This window comes from Nomascus leucogenys, chromosome 3 (genome assembly GCF_006542625.1).
Source record: "Nomascus leucogenys isolate Asia chromosome 3, Asia_NLE_v1, whole genome shotgun sequence".
NCBI lineage: Eukaryota > Metazoa > Chordata > Mammalia > Primates > Hylobatidae > Nomascus > Nomascus leucogenys.
Window position 1 is genome coordinate 5,534,119 of NC_044383.1, and position 16,499 is coordinate 5,550,617.

A 16,499-nucleotide genomic window follows, 5' to 3' on the forward strand; every position below is an offset into this window, starting at 1 on the left:
GTGAAGGATGTTTCTCCACCTGGGGGCCACGGGTCCCTAGTTAACATAAGGGTAAAAATGTACTGTAACAGAAGCTGCAAATTGGGGTCCCCTGACTAAATGTGACCTACATTACTAGGTTTGATCTGTTCCGTGTTTTGAAAGTTTTACACTTTTTGAAAAGCTGTAATTACATAGAGTTAAGTGCATAGGCCTTAAGCCTATGGTGTGACGAGTTTGGGCAAATGTCTGCTGCAGACCCCCATATGGTCCACGCCCTAGTCCCCTGGAGGAACATCTGTCACTATCCTAGATACTTCCTTCTTGTCCCTTTTCAGTCTACCAAAAAGTCCCCTCCCGCAACCCCAGGAAGCCCACACCATTCTGATCTCCACCTCCAGAGAAGACGCCTCTGCCTGCCCTTGAACATCCTCTAAGTGGAACCATGCAGCTCATGTCCTAATGCTCCTCTAGTGCCACAGGCTTCGAGGCCCATCCGCTTTCTCATGGGCACTGCAGCCCATTCCTTTGGACTGCAGAGCAGCATACAGTCATGTGACTGTGCTGCCATCTGCTCTCCAGCTCTCCCCTTTTATTTATTAGTTTTAGAGACAGGGTCTTGCTCTGTCCCCCAGGTTACAGTGCAGTTGCAAGATCATATCTCACTGTAACCTCAGATTCCTGGGCCCAAGTGAGTAGCTGGGACTACAGGCATGTGGCACCATGCCTGGCCAATTTTTAAGTATAAGATGAGGTCAGCTGGGCATGGTAGCTCACATAATCCCAGCACTTTGGGAGGCTGAGGCGGGTGGATCATGAGGTCAGGAGATCGAGACCATCTTGGCTAACACGGTGAAACCCCATCTCTACTAAAAATACAAAAAATTAGCTAGGCGTGGTGGTGGGCGCCTGTAGTCCCAGCTACTCAGGAGGCTGAGGCAGGAGAATGGCGTGAACCCAGGAGGTGGAGCTTGCAGTAAGCCGAGATTGCGCCACTGCACTTCAGCCTGGGCGACAGAGTGAGACTCCATCTCCAAAAAAAAGAGGTCTTCCTATGTTGTCCAAGCTGGTCTTGAACTCCTGAGCTTAAGCGATTCTTCTGCCTTGGCCTCCCAAAGTGCTGGGATTATAGGCATGAGCCACCAGGCCTGGCCACATTCCCTCTTGATACACATTTGAGTTGTTCCCGTTAGTTTGCTCTTATAAACAAAGCTGCTATGAATGCTTGGGTATAGGTCTTTGCTATGAATGCTTGGGTACAGGTCTTTTTGTGGACACATTTCTTCATGTATTTGGGGTCAACGACCATAAGTGGAATTTCTGGGTTGGAAGGGGGAGTATATATGTTTACAAAGGTTTTAAATTAGTTTGAAATATTTAAAATCAGGGGAGTCTGCATGAAAGTCTGGAGATCTGTCTTCTCTCCGGAAGACCGGGTGTGGCCTGCACTCCTGTGTGACCCTCTGGGCTGGTCCCTGAGCTTGCGGAGTGTCAGGGTGGCCCCCACCCCATCCCATTCCCAGCCGTGTCACCTCCACTGTCTCCTTCCTCCCAGCCTGGGGCTGCAGTTCCACAAATGGACGCCCAGCCGCAGGGTCTGGGTTTACAGTGGCTCGTCAAGTGCAGAGGGCTCCGCTGACCACCCCCAGCGCCCTCACTGGCAACGCCAACAAGCCAAGGTGAAGTTGAGGTTGAGACGCGGGAAGGGGGATTGCTGATTTTTTTTCTTCCTGACTCAAAGCAACAAGTTTTAGTAAATTCCAAGTGAAATGCTTCCTTTTCCAGGCCCCCACTATTCAAAGTTGTGGGAGGATTTTTAATTTGGTTCAGTCTTCCTTAATATGCTGCAGATACACAGATTTTAATCTTCTTTTATTAAAAATAAATCCGCCCTCCTCGCTTGGGTCTCTTGTGTAAATATCTAATTAGGACAGAAGCTTGGCCCAGCCCAACAGGGGTGTGTCAATGTCCCCCTCGACACAGGCCGTTTGAAGGAATAGACTTCAAAGAATTGCCCCCATCTTCTGAAGAATGTTAATTGGGCCAAACAATGTGCATGCATCATTTATAACTGCTCCTCCGGTTGTTTGGGAGAACATTTGACCCCAAATTGCAAGTAAGGAGAGAACGCTCCATATTTTATAACTCAGAGAAGCCGCTTCACAACCTCCCTGGACACCCCAGCTGTGAGGGGATGCACCCTCTGCCGGTGCCTGGAGGGGACCTGTGGGGCCGGGGTCCCTGCCATAACCCCGGTCCTCATCAGACTTGCTAGGGTGGTGCATCTCCTGCTTTGCCAGCCAGTCTGGGGGCAAGAGTAGCTTCCCACCAACCTTCAGCCTGAATGCTGCCAGATCCAATGCCAAGGGATGTCTCAGGCAGAGCTGATTGCGGCCCACGGACATTATGTACTGAGTGATTCCACAGCCCCTAGTCTTACGCTCAGCCAGTCTGGGAAGGAGGATCAGAATCCTTTTCTAGAGCAGAGATGACCATGACCCAGAGAGGACAGGCAATTTGGCCTGAGGCACACATCAAGAGAATGGCAGAGGCAGGGGCACATCGGGTCTTGGCTAAGTCTGTGGTAGCCTCCTGCACGCACACATGCGTGCATTCCACTACTTACCGGCACCTACTTGCATTCAAAGGTGAACACACCAAACACAGCCCTGCCTTCGGAAAACTCCCTCTACACACTGTCTTAGTCAGCCCAGCTGCCATAACAAAATATCTTAGACGGGGTGGCCTAAAAGCAACAGAAGCTGCTCACAGTTCTGAAAGCTGAGAAGTCCAGGACGAAGGTGCCAGCGGATGTGGTGTCTGGGGAGGGCCCTCTGCCTGTTCAGAGACCTTTTTGCTGTGTCCTCAGCAAATAGGTCCCCGGGAGCCTATTTTTTAAGGGCACTAATCCCATTCAAGAGGGCTCCACCTTCATGACCTAATCACCTCCCAAGGCCCCGCCTCCTCAACCCAGCACATTGGCGATCAGATTTCAGCATATAAATCTGGGGGGGAACACAGACATTCAGATCATAGCACATCCCTCCTCTGTCTACCATGCGACGGTTTAAAGGATTGCTTTTCTCAGCAGGTGCTGCCCCTTAAAGCTGCTGTCCATCAAACTCCTTTCTACTTGCAGCCCCCAGTGGTGCTCCAAGATAGGATTCTCCCTCCATTTCTAGATTATCCCAACAGGTTTCCTAACAGACCCCCTCGGCTATTTGTTTTGACCGCACACATTGAGAGCTGGAGGGCAACTTTATGTTTCCTCTGCTCACTACTTCAGAGGAGAACATTCTCCTTGCCACCCTAGACCCAGCTAACCAATGAGTTTCCATTTGGTAAGGCTACACACTTGAAGTAATACAGTTCCAGGGTTACGTTTTTCTTTACTGACACTCTGTTGGTAAGCTACAATCAACACCATGTAATTATAGAAAATTATAATGTAGCACAGCAGTAACCCAAAAAGCTACCCTTTGGGAGCATTTTATTAAATAGATACTCTTCTCTTTAATAGAAAATTCATGCCAATTTCATAACGTGGCTTGCTCTCGCAGTGGGAAGCATTATGGCGCTCATGAATTTTTAAAGAAATGCTGATTTTAGTGACCAAGAGCCAGTAGTAGAAATGTGTTTATTTGTTTAACAAATATTTACTGAGTGTCTTCGGGACACAGAGCAGGGAAGGAGGCCTTGTTTAATTCACAAGATTCGACAACCTTGCTGCCTTCAAGGGATTTCTAGTCTAACTGGGAGACCACACTCTCCTGAAAAAGACTTCAGCGGGTTCAAGGTAGGGTTGTGGGGGGGGGGGCTGGTGCCAACCTTTTGAAAATTTGCTGGAATCCTTGTATTTGACATAGGTGTTCTAGGTGCTGAATATGCCACCAGAGCTAGTCCCCATCTCTGCTCTTGTGAAGCTCCCGAGGACAGGAAATGATGCCTCGTCCATGCCTAGCAAGTAGCAGGTGCACCTTAATGGCTCCTGAGCTGAGCAGAAACCCAGGTGGTCAACAGCGCAGCTGTTAGGACAAAGCTGATGGCATGAGCCTCTCCCCCAAGGCTGGGGGGGTGCCTCGCTGCCATGGTGAGGAGTTTCATCTGGGGCTTCTCAGCAAAGCAAGGGTAGCAGGTGACATGGATATTTACTAGCTCAGGCTCATGGGCAGGATGGGCCAGACCTCACAGGCACAGGGCAAGGAGAAGTTTGGTGTATTGGCCAGGAAGCTGCCGGACTCTTGAGTGACCAATAGGTCAGAGCCATCCCGGAGCATTTTATTGCCCTAAAATCACCCTTGAGTTGCAAGGGTGAGTTGCATTGGGAAGCTCCAGGAGGCGGCCAGCACTCTGAAAAGAGCCCCAACACAGGAGACAGGTGGACATGGGTTCACACCCAGGCTTGCAATCTTGTCACTCTAAGCCAGGAGACAGGTGGACCTGGGTTCACACGCGGGCTCACAATCTTGTCACTGTGAGCCAGGAGACAGGTGGACCTGGGTTCACACCCAGGCTCTCTGTCTTGTCACCCTGGGCATGTCACTTGTCTCTTAGAGATTTTTCCCTTCTCTGATCTTGGGACACTTTCCACCCTTAGGATGGGTGAGGACACAGGTGGACTCTCTGGCCCAGGTTCTGCCCCGAGCTGGTGGGAGGGGGACAGTGACAGCCACATTCCAGGTGTTTAGGCCATCGCCTGTGAACTAGCACATGCGAGGCACCCACAGTTGCTGAGCTTGGCTGGGTACCAGCCATGGCACCCGCCTGGGGTGGAGGGGGGGAGCCCCTAGGATGCTCACAGCCCAATAGGACAGATAGAGGAAGCATAGAATGACAGGAGTGTCCCAAAAGGAATTTCTAGTGAAATGGTGTTATAACTTTGCATTTTATGGGCTCAACTTAGCACCTGAATTTGGAAGCATTAGGGATCGGGTCGGGGTACGGGGGCGCTTCTGCGCGTGCGCCAAACTTGAAGCCCGGGTGCTATGCCAGAGGTGACCAGCAGGTGGCACCGTCGGGTAAGCCACAGGAACGTCTACCGCGCACCCGCCTGGTGCGCCCAGGCCATGCCCAGAACCTTCCTAACTCGCGCCTCCTCCGGGGTCCCCCAGTCACCTCAACCAGTATCCTTGCAGGATCACTCTAGAAACGTGGTTTCTGTTACCTGCACTCCCTTAAATAACCACTTCACCAATGCCTAAATATTTGTTCTTAAATAGTTTTTCCTCTCCATTCACTCGCCGTGTTACAGTGATTAATTAGGAACTAGCATTGTAAGATTCATCTGAATTCCCAATAGTCATCCTCACACCATGTCCCACCTGGAATTTTACAATCTGTGGGTCTGTTATCTCTACCCCAGCCAAGAAATTTAACACCCAAATGGACTTTCCTTGCCTAGAATGAGAGAGAGAATTACCCATCAAACCGCATGCCATATTTAGGAAATTGGCTTTCTTCCCAGGGAATCGATTCTTCCATACATATTAATTTTTCTGGAGACTATAGCTCAAAGTATGTACAAATGAAGTGTCATGCTTAGGACAGGGGTGGCAATTCAGGAAGACGGGTGGCTCCTGGGACACGAACCTTCTGCCTGCCTTCCGCTTAATGGATGGGTTACCAGCTATTTAACGAACCAGGGTTTAAGGCAGGGCACAGTGGCTCATGCCTGTAATCCCAGCACTTTGGGAGGCCGAGGCAGGCGGATCACGAGGTCATAAGATCAAGACCATCTTGGCTAACACGGTGAAACCCCGTCTGTACTAAAAATACAAAATATTAGCCGGGCGTGGTGGCGGCCACCTGTAGTCCCAGCAGCTACTCAGGAGGCTGAGGCAGGAGAATGGTGTGAACCCGGGAGGTGGAGCTTGTAGTGAGCCAAGATCGTGCCACTGGCCTCCAGCCTGGGCGACAGAGTGAGACTCTGTCTCCAAAAAAAAAAAAAAAAAAAAGAAAAAGGGTTTGACATTTGTGGCTGGGGATCTGAAGTTGAGAGAAGGAAGTAGGAGAGAGAAAAAGGCAGAGAGGACTGGGCTGGGGACTGCATGGTCTCTTCCCTGACATGGTGGTGATGGGATCTGTGGATCTGTGTCCCGGCAAAGGAAGGAGTTCTTGTATTTCTCAGGCAAGAAAAAATTTCGATTCCCCAAGCCAAGCTATTCTCTGCTGTCTTTAGCAAAGGCTGGGCATACCTCGACCACCGGGCTTCAGAGTCCCTGGGCTCTGCCATTTTCTGTTTGTGGGCGCTCATGTACATCTGGCAACCTGTAAAATGGGAAGTAATCTCTGGTGTGAGAACAGAGGGGCTACAAACCGCCCCCACCCAGGTATCCAGGCTGGAAGGGCTGGGGACAAGTCGGCCTGGTTTACGGCCAGCAAAGGGCCTGGCACCCAGGGGCTGCCCAGAAGGACTTGAGGGACGAATAAGTGAGTGAGTGAATGAATGAATGGCCCTCATCACTGTAAGATGTTCTATAAATAGGGGGACCACATGCCCCTGTTAGCTCCAGACCATCTCAGCTCATGGTCATTGCTCAGTGTAATTATCAGTCTTGCTTGCTTTCTCTCATAAGGTTCAGGGCTTGGACGGTGACTCATATGTCCCCCTGACTCCTGGCCATGGAGGAGGGTGAGGCAACCACTCAGAAACAAGAGAGAAATTTCGTTGTCTTCATATGAAACGAGACTACAATAATGTGCTAAATAAATTTCCTCCATTTCATTGGTGATATTTAAACAATGAAGGAGTTGGGAAAGCCCAAGTTTTAAAACCTAAGCAGCTGAATTCTTTTCAGCATCTTTCAGGGCATAGCTGTTTTCCTAGCAGCACAGACTCTGGGAAGAGCCTGGGCCACAAGTTCAGGACGACCCGAGCTCCAGTCCACGAGCCGTGTAGCTCTGGGCCAGCTCTTTCCAGCTCAGAGTAAAACAGGCACAATAGTGACCTCGCTGCACCTCGGGGGAAGCTCCATAGGGAAGAAGCATGCCCTTGGCACTGGCTGGCACAGAGGGGTCTTTGCAAATGTCAGCTCCGTGCCCTGAAGCAGAGACCAAGTCTCACAGATGCTGCCGCACCCTTCAGCTCTCCCCGAGTTGTTCACAAACGCAAGAAAACATCCCTGATTTCTCAGGAATTAACAGAACATCAAGCTCACCTGCCGTTGATGTTGTACCCTTTTCTGGAATGTAAACAAACACTTTAAAATATGTCGGCTCAAAGGTAACCAAGCGAGAAGGCAACAAAATCCATTTTATTTCTCTTATTATACACTGACGTTCCCGAGCAGGAGATGGAAATCTAAAGGGGACCCCAATTTTCAGTCCCAAAGATATAAACCTCCAGAATGTGCAGGCTGCTGGACAGTGAGACCCCGCCTGGATGCTGCAGCTCCCGGCTGCCAGGAGAAATGGTGCTTCTGTGGCTTGCTGTGACAGCCAGCACCATGGTGGAGGTGACACTGTAGCCACCTGGGCCTCCAGGATTGAGTTTCCAAGCAACCCCTGACTGACAAGGTGCACTCCTGGTAAGATCTGCAGGAAACAAAGTAACCCAGCCCCAGCCAGACCAGAGACTCCTCTCTCTGTCTCTCTGTCACTTCTGGGGCTTAGCACCGCGTGCTGAATTCATGCAGGTTTGTTGATTGACTGACTGGCTGCATTCATCAGTGACAGGAGGAGCAGGGGCCCTGGCAGGATAAGGACACAGGCTGGATGCCTGGAGGCTTTGGTGCATTTATTCAGCTGATGTGCTTCTGAGAAAGGGCCGGCAGCTCTGTGCCCCTGCTCCTGCGTCTCCTACTTCTTACATCCTTGAGTCCTGGCTGGAATTAGCACAGTAGATTCTGAGAAGATGTGACTTGCAGGAGTTGAGAAAGACCAGGTGTGTCAGGCTCCTTCCCATACCGAAAGCAAAGGCGGGATGCCCCACTAGCCCCGGCTGGCTGTCTCCCAGGAAATACCACCCCCAACTCCAGAGTCCCCTGACCTACTAGAATAAAGGGGATATTGATCAACTGGGTTTAGAAACCCAGGACTGGCTCTTTGACATTAACCCTGGCTACCGAAACTTTTGCTAAGAATCTCTAGGATTTCTCTCTCTTGATGGGAGGCTTTTTCAGGTCCAGAGAGAGCTTGGCAGCCCAGGGACTTTACCTTCCAGAAGCTCCAGGAGGAGGCCAGAGGTGCAGCGTGAATGCCCTGAGGCTGCAAAGGCACCTGAAGGGAGGGAGAGAGAGAGAGGGAGGGAATGAGGGAGAGAGGGAGGGAGGGTGAAAGGGAGGGAGGGAGGCGAGGGCAGACAAGCCAGCAGGGCTGCAGAGAGACGGTGGATGCACTGTCTCCCTTGGGCAGTTTTCCCAGGGGCATGTACCCTGGGCAGGGGACTCTGCAGACAGGCACACGTGGCGTGGAGCCTCCTGTGCCTCCCCAGTGGTGAGAGATGCCTTCTTCCTGGAGGAAGCTGACTATGAGCCCCAGTGCAACCCCTGTAAGCAGCAGGGGTGATGAGAACTCAGGGTTCCATCCCTAAGTCAGTATTGGGATGTAGGAGGGTTTATCAATGTAGGAACAAGGTGTGCGAGGCAGAAGGTGCGCTCTTATTTCAGAGACAATCATGTACAGAAGCCGAGCAAGTTGCACAGATGAGCAAAAGTCAAAGATGCGGATGCCGATCAGGGCATAATGTCTTCATGGTGCTTTCTCTGCAGAACACATCTGATCCCACAGCAGCTCTCTGAGACAGTATAAGACTCTCATGGTGCCTGCCTTCCAGCTGTGCACACTGAGGATCAGAGAGGTTAAGTAATCTGCCTAAGGCTGCTCAGCTGGTAAAACGGCAGAGCCTGAATTCAAATCCCAGCAGTCTGAAAGCAACCAGACTTCAGAAACCCACATCTCCAGGGTCATAGCTCACAAGACGTGGGAATTATTCTGAAACATTGTAAGATTTTATCAGGACAAGTATGGGAAGCTCTATTGAAACAGACAAACATCCCCTTTCAGGATAAATGGACACACATTTTGTAAATTCCAAAAATCCATTGGAAATATTTATTTTAACTCCTCCCCCTACCCAAATAATATCCATGGATTATTTTGGCACTAACAGAGGTTAACACTGTGTGGTTTGTGGATTCTAAACATCTCCACTCAGAACTTAATTTTAATTCTGGCCTACCTGGAAAAACCCTTGCGTCATTAAAATAGGTGCTTCATAAATATTTGTTCAAGGAGTGAATGAACTAGCCAAAAGGTTTATGAAAAAAGGTTGGAGTTGAGCAGTATTTTTCCCCAACCCAGGTCTCTATAAACACTCAGCCACATCCCCTCAAATATTTATCAATGTAGAGCCACAGAATTGTATGTCTTTTGAGAGAGAACCCCTTGCTTGGTTACTTAAAAAAAAAGAGAGAGAGAGAAACCTCAAAGTAAATAAATGTCACGATCTTCTAGAAAATCAGGTAATAGGAAAATAGGAAATAGGCAGTGAGAATTTGAGTTTATTCAATTGTGCTTAGCAATGTTCAGGTCAAATAGTATCATTTTATTTGAAATTCAATGACAATGGGGAGGTTGGAAGGAGGAGAGAGAATACTTTATGGCTGAGCCATGACAGAAATACTTTTCTTCTGGGAAAAAAGAGTCTTTTGTGGGACTTGACACCATCTCTGGGGTGCAGGGAAGGCCCCTTCATTCACCCGGACTATGCTTTCTCTATTCTTTTATCCCCCCAAATGTTTATGAGTCTCTTTGCTGCTGTATCCCAGGTCTAGCAGAGTCAGGCAAACAAAGACAAAAACATGATCCCTGCACTCAGACGTCTTCCAGCTCCGCGCGGTGAAATTTGCAATAAAGACGGAACTCTGTATCAACATAGCGTAAGTATAGTTTGAGCTCTCATTTTTAGTTGGAAACCAAGTAAAACACAATTTAGCAAGCATGAAAGACTATAAGCCTCCTGGATTCTATTTAGTTCAGACAAGAAACAGACCTAAATTAAGCAATGATTTTCAAGTCAACGTTAAGTACCTGAGAGGCACCTACAAGTTGACTAGGTGATTAGGTGTACAATTCCTGTGCTTAGGTTGAACGTTGTCTGTGAAAATCTGCTTCCCCACTCTTCTGTGAAATATCCAGGGACCCTGACGGTGCCAACGCCAATTGAGGTCAGAACTTCAGAGTAAGAGTGGATGCACCAGGTTGGTTTTGGGAAACTCAATGGTGTCAGTCATGCCTCAAGAGCTTCAGTGGGAGTGGATCATCGGCCAGCTGCAAACAATGTAGTACTGGGGGTTGACAGGGTCCCCCAAACTCATGACCATCTGGAACCTCAGAATGTGACCTTATTTAGAAATAGGGTCATTGCAGATGTAGTTAGTTAAGATGAGGTCATCATGGATTAGGGTGGACCCTAAATGCAATGACTGGTGTCTTTATAAGGAGAGGAGGTGGCACACACATGTATGCTGAGAAGAAGGCCACGTGAAGATGGAGGTGGAAGCTGGAGGGAGGCAACCACAAGCTGGGGAATGCCAGGGACCGAGGGAGCCAATGGACTTTGGAGGAGGGAAGGAAGAATCTCTCCCAGAGCCTTCAAAGGGAACACGGCCCTGCTGATGCCTTGGCTTCAGACTTGCAGCCTCCAGAACTGTGGGACCACACACCTCTATTGTTTTAGCCATTAAATTTCTGGTAATTTTCTACAGCAGCCACAGGGAACTCAAACAGGCCAAGCTATGAAAAACGTGAAGAGGCTTCTCAAATGCTGCCTCTAGTTCCGTGTCTGTCCATCTTCCCCTCACTGGCCATGGATCCTTCCAGATCCTTCTAGACCCTGCTTCCCCCTCATCCCTCACATCCATTCCTCACCAAGTCCTGCCACATTCCTCTCTCAGCCAACCTTCACACCTTTCCCTTCTTTCTCTTCAGCCCTGAAGCTCAAGGCCTTCCTCACCTCACTGGGCAGCTGAGAAGATTAAGGGAGAAAGAATGGGGAATGGTGCCCAGGATGACTCCTGGATCACACTGAGGAGTCAGTAATGGCTGCCCAGCTGCTGGCTCACAGCCGGCCTGCCCAGTGTCTTCCATCTGCCCCACATCCCATCACCAGACTGAGGGTCCTTGGGCACCCCCCATCTGTCACCTGCTCAGGGACACCCAGAGGCGTCCAGCTGCAGTTCTCATACTCTGCTATTCTCTTAGCACCTTCACAGGCCTTATCATATCACTCACCCATTTTTTTAAACATCAAATACATTATGTTAAAACTCTTTGTCATTAGTTTAAATAGGAGGCCGAGTATCACCAGTGAAGATGGGGAAGACAGACTATGAATTTCCTGGCTGGCCCTGTGTAAGGCTCTTGGGTTAGAGCTTGTTCTCTCTTTGTTAAAAAGGTAGATGAGCAAGGATTAGATGGATGTTAAGGCCACACCAGCACCAAGCTGAGCCTTTCTCTCTGGGTATACGGAAGGGTGGAAGAGAACGAAGAGAGGAAGTAGTCTCTCCCTTTATGATGCAATGTTTTTCACCACTATGCTCAGTCTCTATCTAGAATCATCTCAGGACTTTTGTGCATCAGAAGACACCATCAGCAAAGTGAAAAGATGACCTACAGAATGTGAAAACATATTTTCAAGTGATTTATCTCATAAGGATGTAGTAGCTAGAATACATAAAGTACCCTTACAACTCAACAACAAAAAGCCAAATAACCCCAAAAAACTGGCCAAGGACTTGAATAGACGCTTCTCCAAAGAAGTCATTCCTACAGCCAGAAAGTACATGAAAAGATGCCCACCATCACTATTCATTACAGAAATGCAAACCCAAACCATAATCACACTTCACCTCACACCTCTTAGGATGGCTATAATTTAGAAAAAAATAAGAGGAAACCCAGTGTTGGCACGGATGTAGAAGAATTAGAACCCCCAGACATGGCTGGTAAGAATTAAAGTGGTGCAGCCACCATGGAAAGATTGAATGGTTCCTCAAAATTTAACCATAGAATGATGTTTAAATTCCACTCCTAGGTATATATCCAAAAGAACTGAAAATACGTTCAAAGCAAAACTCATCTATGACCATCGTAACAGCACATAATTCATCACAGCCAAGTGGCAGAAAGCAACCTAAGTTCATCCACTGATGAATGAGTAAACAAAACATAGTCACTTAATGAGATATGATTCAGCCTAAAAGGAATGAAATATTGATACGTGCTCCAGAGCAGGTGAACTTCAAAACAAATTGCTACATGAAAGAAACCAGACACAAAAGGTCCCATACTGGATGGTTATGGAAAATATCCAGAATATGTAAATCAATACAGATGGACAGCTGATTGGCGGTTGCCAGCATGGGAGAAGGTGGAAATGGAGATTGATTGCTTAGTGGGTTCAGGTTTCATTTTGGATGATGAAAATATGTTGTATCTAAGTAGAGGTGATGGCTGCCCAACACTGTGAATGTACAAAATGGAGAATTTTATGCTATGTGAATTTTACCTCAATAAAGATAAATCACCCCAGGACCAACATGTACTGCGCTTTGGGATGAAGGGCACCCTCCTCAGCCTGGCATCCAAGATCCCCATGGAGAGTGACTCTTGAAAGATGATCATAAGGGTAGTATCATCGTTATTAACACATAACATTTGTTGCACGCAGCACATTTTGCCCTTTCTAAGTGCTTTACATCATTGACCCATTTAGTCCCCCCAACAATAAGATGTTAGGACCATTATCACCTTCATTTTACAGAGAAGGAAACTGAGGCACCCACTCATGTGTAAATTGTCGTACAGCTAAGTAGATGACATGGCTTCCTCTCTGTGGTCCTGGCAGATGCTCTGGGGCGGGAATGGGTGGGGTGTTGCCAATGGGGTGATATAAATGGGAGCATCCCAATGGGCATCCATGAGGCCCTTGCAAACGCTTCCAATTGCTGAACTTTGTTCCTTTCTGTATTAATCATTTCTCTTGATTAAACACTAGTCCTACAGTCTGCGGGTCCCATTGTGCTAAATTACATGGTAAGCATGTATTGCAAATTACACTCATTATTAGAAGTTGCATGGCAACATTTATACTAATTAAGTTGGAGCGCATCTCTTTAGTTCTAATTTTAAAACACTGGCAGAACTCCAGAGCCTGATGTCCGCGCGTGAACTGCCACAAACGCATGTCGCAAAATGTCCTCTGAATTTTCTAGCTATTCAGGATTATTTCACACTTAAAAACTGCTCACGGATATTCTTATGCTACTTTTTTTCTTTTTCCTTTTTGTTAAACACTGTTACCAGGATGAATGTAACAGAGTATAGTTTTAAAGTAAGAGTTATACAGCGTGATTCTAAAAGAATCGACACGACTAATATTTTTAATGTATTGGAAAACATTTTTTAACATCTCTTTTCCCAAAGTACAGCTGACTTAAATTTTTTTTTTTCCCAATGAAATAAAAAATGACAACCACCCAGTGTGATTAGGAAAACACAGAGAAGGAAACAGTCGCAACAGCAGCAGCTACACTGTATGGGGCCCACTCGTGTGCAGGCGTGTGCTCAGTGGTTTATAAGAATCATCTCAGCTATGTCTCTCCTCACCAACGAGGAAGATACTACCTTACAGCACTTAAGTCACCTGCCGAGGTCAGGAAGGAAGTGAGAAGCCAGGATTTGAACCCGGTGTCTGAGCCACAGCCCACTCTGCTCTTCGGGACTGTAAATGGTATATTTGTGCATGCACATCTGCAGAGGCACAAAACCCAGAATCCATAAGACATATGACTCCAGGCCGGGCACGGTGGCTCATGCCTGTAATCCCAGCATCTTGGGAAGCCAAGGCAGGAGGATCACTTGGGCCAGGAGTTCAAGACTCGCCTGGGTGACAAAGTGAGACCCCATCTTTATAAAAAATAAAAATAATTAGTCCGGTATGGTGGTGCACGCCTGTGGTCCCAGCTATGTGAGAGGCTGAGGTAGGAAGATTGCTTAAGCCCAGGAGGTCAAGAGCCATGATCGCACCACTGCACTCCAGCCTGGGTGACATAGCAAGACCCTGTCTCAAAAAAAAAAAAAAAAAAAAAAGACATATGACTCCCAATCATTGCAAAGCCAATTGATATTGCGTCATTCATCAGATCAGATCATTTTCAGCCATTCAGACATGGCTGCCTGAGCCTGTGCCATGTGCCACACAGGGCTCCAGCAGCCAGGAGCAGGACCCGGCCCTTCCTGTATCCACCCTTCTGGTATTACTGACTTTTCCTGCCAACCTATGCACTGTTGCATCTTCCTTCCTTGGCACCTGTTCTGATTGGTAGGGCCCCTGGAATTAGATAGAGGGTGCTCCCCACTACTGACTTCCTCCTGAACAGCAGTGTCTTCCCTGCCCCCTCCCTAGGCAGCTCCCCTGCAAATGACCACATTTATACAAACTCCCCGGAAATAATTTTGTCCTCGCCCACTTCCTCCTGATAGCCTTGTTCCCCCTCGATGCCCTCAGCACCCTGAGGTCACAGCCAGAAATAAACAGACAGGAGCAGTCCAGGGTCAGCTGAACAAGCACATACTCAAGTTGACAGCTTCGCTCTTCCCTCCACAGACATGTAGGCTCTGGCTGTCAGCGGGGGCGATGGCTGAGACCGTGGCTGCCCCGGGGGGCCCCACGACTGGGGCTCACAGTCCTGCCTCAGCACAGCCTGGATCTGTGCTCCCGAGGCAGCGGCTGTGCTCTACCAAGTACGAGCAGAGCCAGCAACAGAACAGCCCTCCAGCCTGCAAAGATCAGGCGAGAGGGAACACTGCCATCTCCCCTGCTACTGCCAAAGGGTCATGGGGTTTACTGATGAGGGACGGGAGAGAGGAGAAACCAGGTGAGCCCACAGCCTTCTCAACCCATGGGGCCCCGGTGATGTTTCCAATGCCCCTTACTCCAGATGACAGCGTGCTCTCTGACGTTTGCCCAGCTAACGTGTGGCTGGCTTCCACAGCATCCTGTGCTCCTGATACTGAGAACTTTCCCGTACCTTATCTCCCAGAACGTGTCACCATCCCACGGGAGACCCCTAGGTCAGAAAAGGGAGGGCATAATCCTTAATTTGCCTCTATGAGGAGTTTCCTCAGGGAACAGGCGACCTGAGCACCTGCCAGCCCCTGCCTGTGCACTGGGATAGGGGTTGGCCTGGGGTTTTGAAGTAGGGGGCACTTTTGGGGACGAGGACAGGCCACTGAACCACACAGCAGCACTGAACAGCCCCGAAGAAGCAATTCCAGGAGTGGAGGGATATAATTCTCCATTAAAATGGGGGTCTGACAAAATGTCCAGAATCCTTCAGTGCGTGACTGGGATAAAATACTATGCAAGGAAAGTTCCGGCACCCTGGCTGTGCCCACACTTTACTTACTATCAGCCTTTCTCCAGCACACTGACACCAAGTGCTCAGTGTGAAAGCAGATCCAAAGCTGAAGACTTCCTGAGAATTTCCCACTTCTATAAATGCATTCCTTCCCCGGTTTCCACGTGATGCCGCACACATAGTACACACACACACACGCACACACACACGCGCACACACACACGCACACACACGCGCACACACACGCGCACACACACGCACACACACGCACACACACGCAAACACACACGCGCGCACACATGCGCACGCACACACACGCACACCCCCCCACACACGCGCACACACGCACACACACACGCACGCACACGCACGCGCACACGCGCACGCACACACGCGCGCACACGCACACACACACGCACACACACTCAGATCTCTCAGCACACAGAGTAACTGGGATGGAACATAAGTTGATTAGAAGGTAATGGAAGCCCTTTCACATTATAGGTGAAACATGATTAGTTGTTTTAGCCTAGCTTCTCTAATATGAAATAGTCAAATATTCTCTCTTAGTGTGGACAAAATACAAAATACAAATGTTGAAAGTGAACTGTAGCCACTTATGATGGTACATGCAGAGTTCAGATGCATAAAGACTCTCCTAGTATCCATGACTCTGAACGGGAGAGAGCACGGCCCTGGAGTGGCAGCTTCCTGTCCGTGGGCATGGTCACCTACTGAGACATGAGGTGTCTGAACACTGCTGAGCACTTCTGGGCAGCTGCCCAAGTGAGTGAGGCTTGGTGGAATTCTTACGGTGCCAGGGACGACTCTTCCTCTGAGTGCAGTGCAAGAGCTTATAGGGCGTCCTTCACTTTGTAGGAAAGAAACCAAGGTTCGGGGATAAACTGATTTAAACAAAGCGCCATATAGAATGAAATCTAATATTGATTCTCAGCAGGAAGTCTGTTCTCATCATAAGTATCAAAACCAATTCATAGGTGAGCTATAATATATCTGAGCTTACCCACATGGGAGCATTAGCAATTTAAAAACAATTTGAGCATTTATCAAATATACAGTCTCTGGGAACTTAGGCTATTCATTCGATAGGATATGGTCTTAAACTATAAGCAGTATGCCTCTGAAAAAAGAGAGGGA

General features: G+C 48.6%; 1 protein-coding gene across 4 annotated transcripts in view; it reads right to left on the minus strand.

Moving 5' to 3' along the window:
• PTPRE (protein tyrosine phosphatase receptor type E) overlaps positions 1-16,499 on the minus strand; it is a 180,027-nt gene that overhangs the window by 69,668 nt on the left and 93,860 nt on the right. The window lies entirely within an intron of this gene.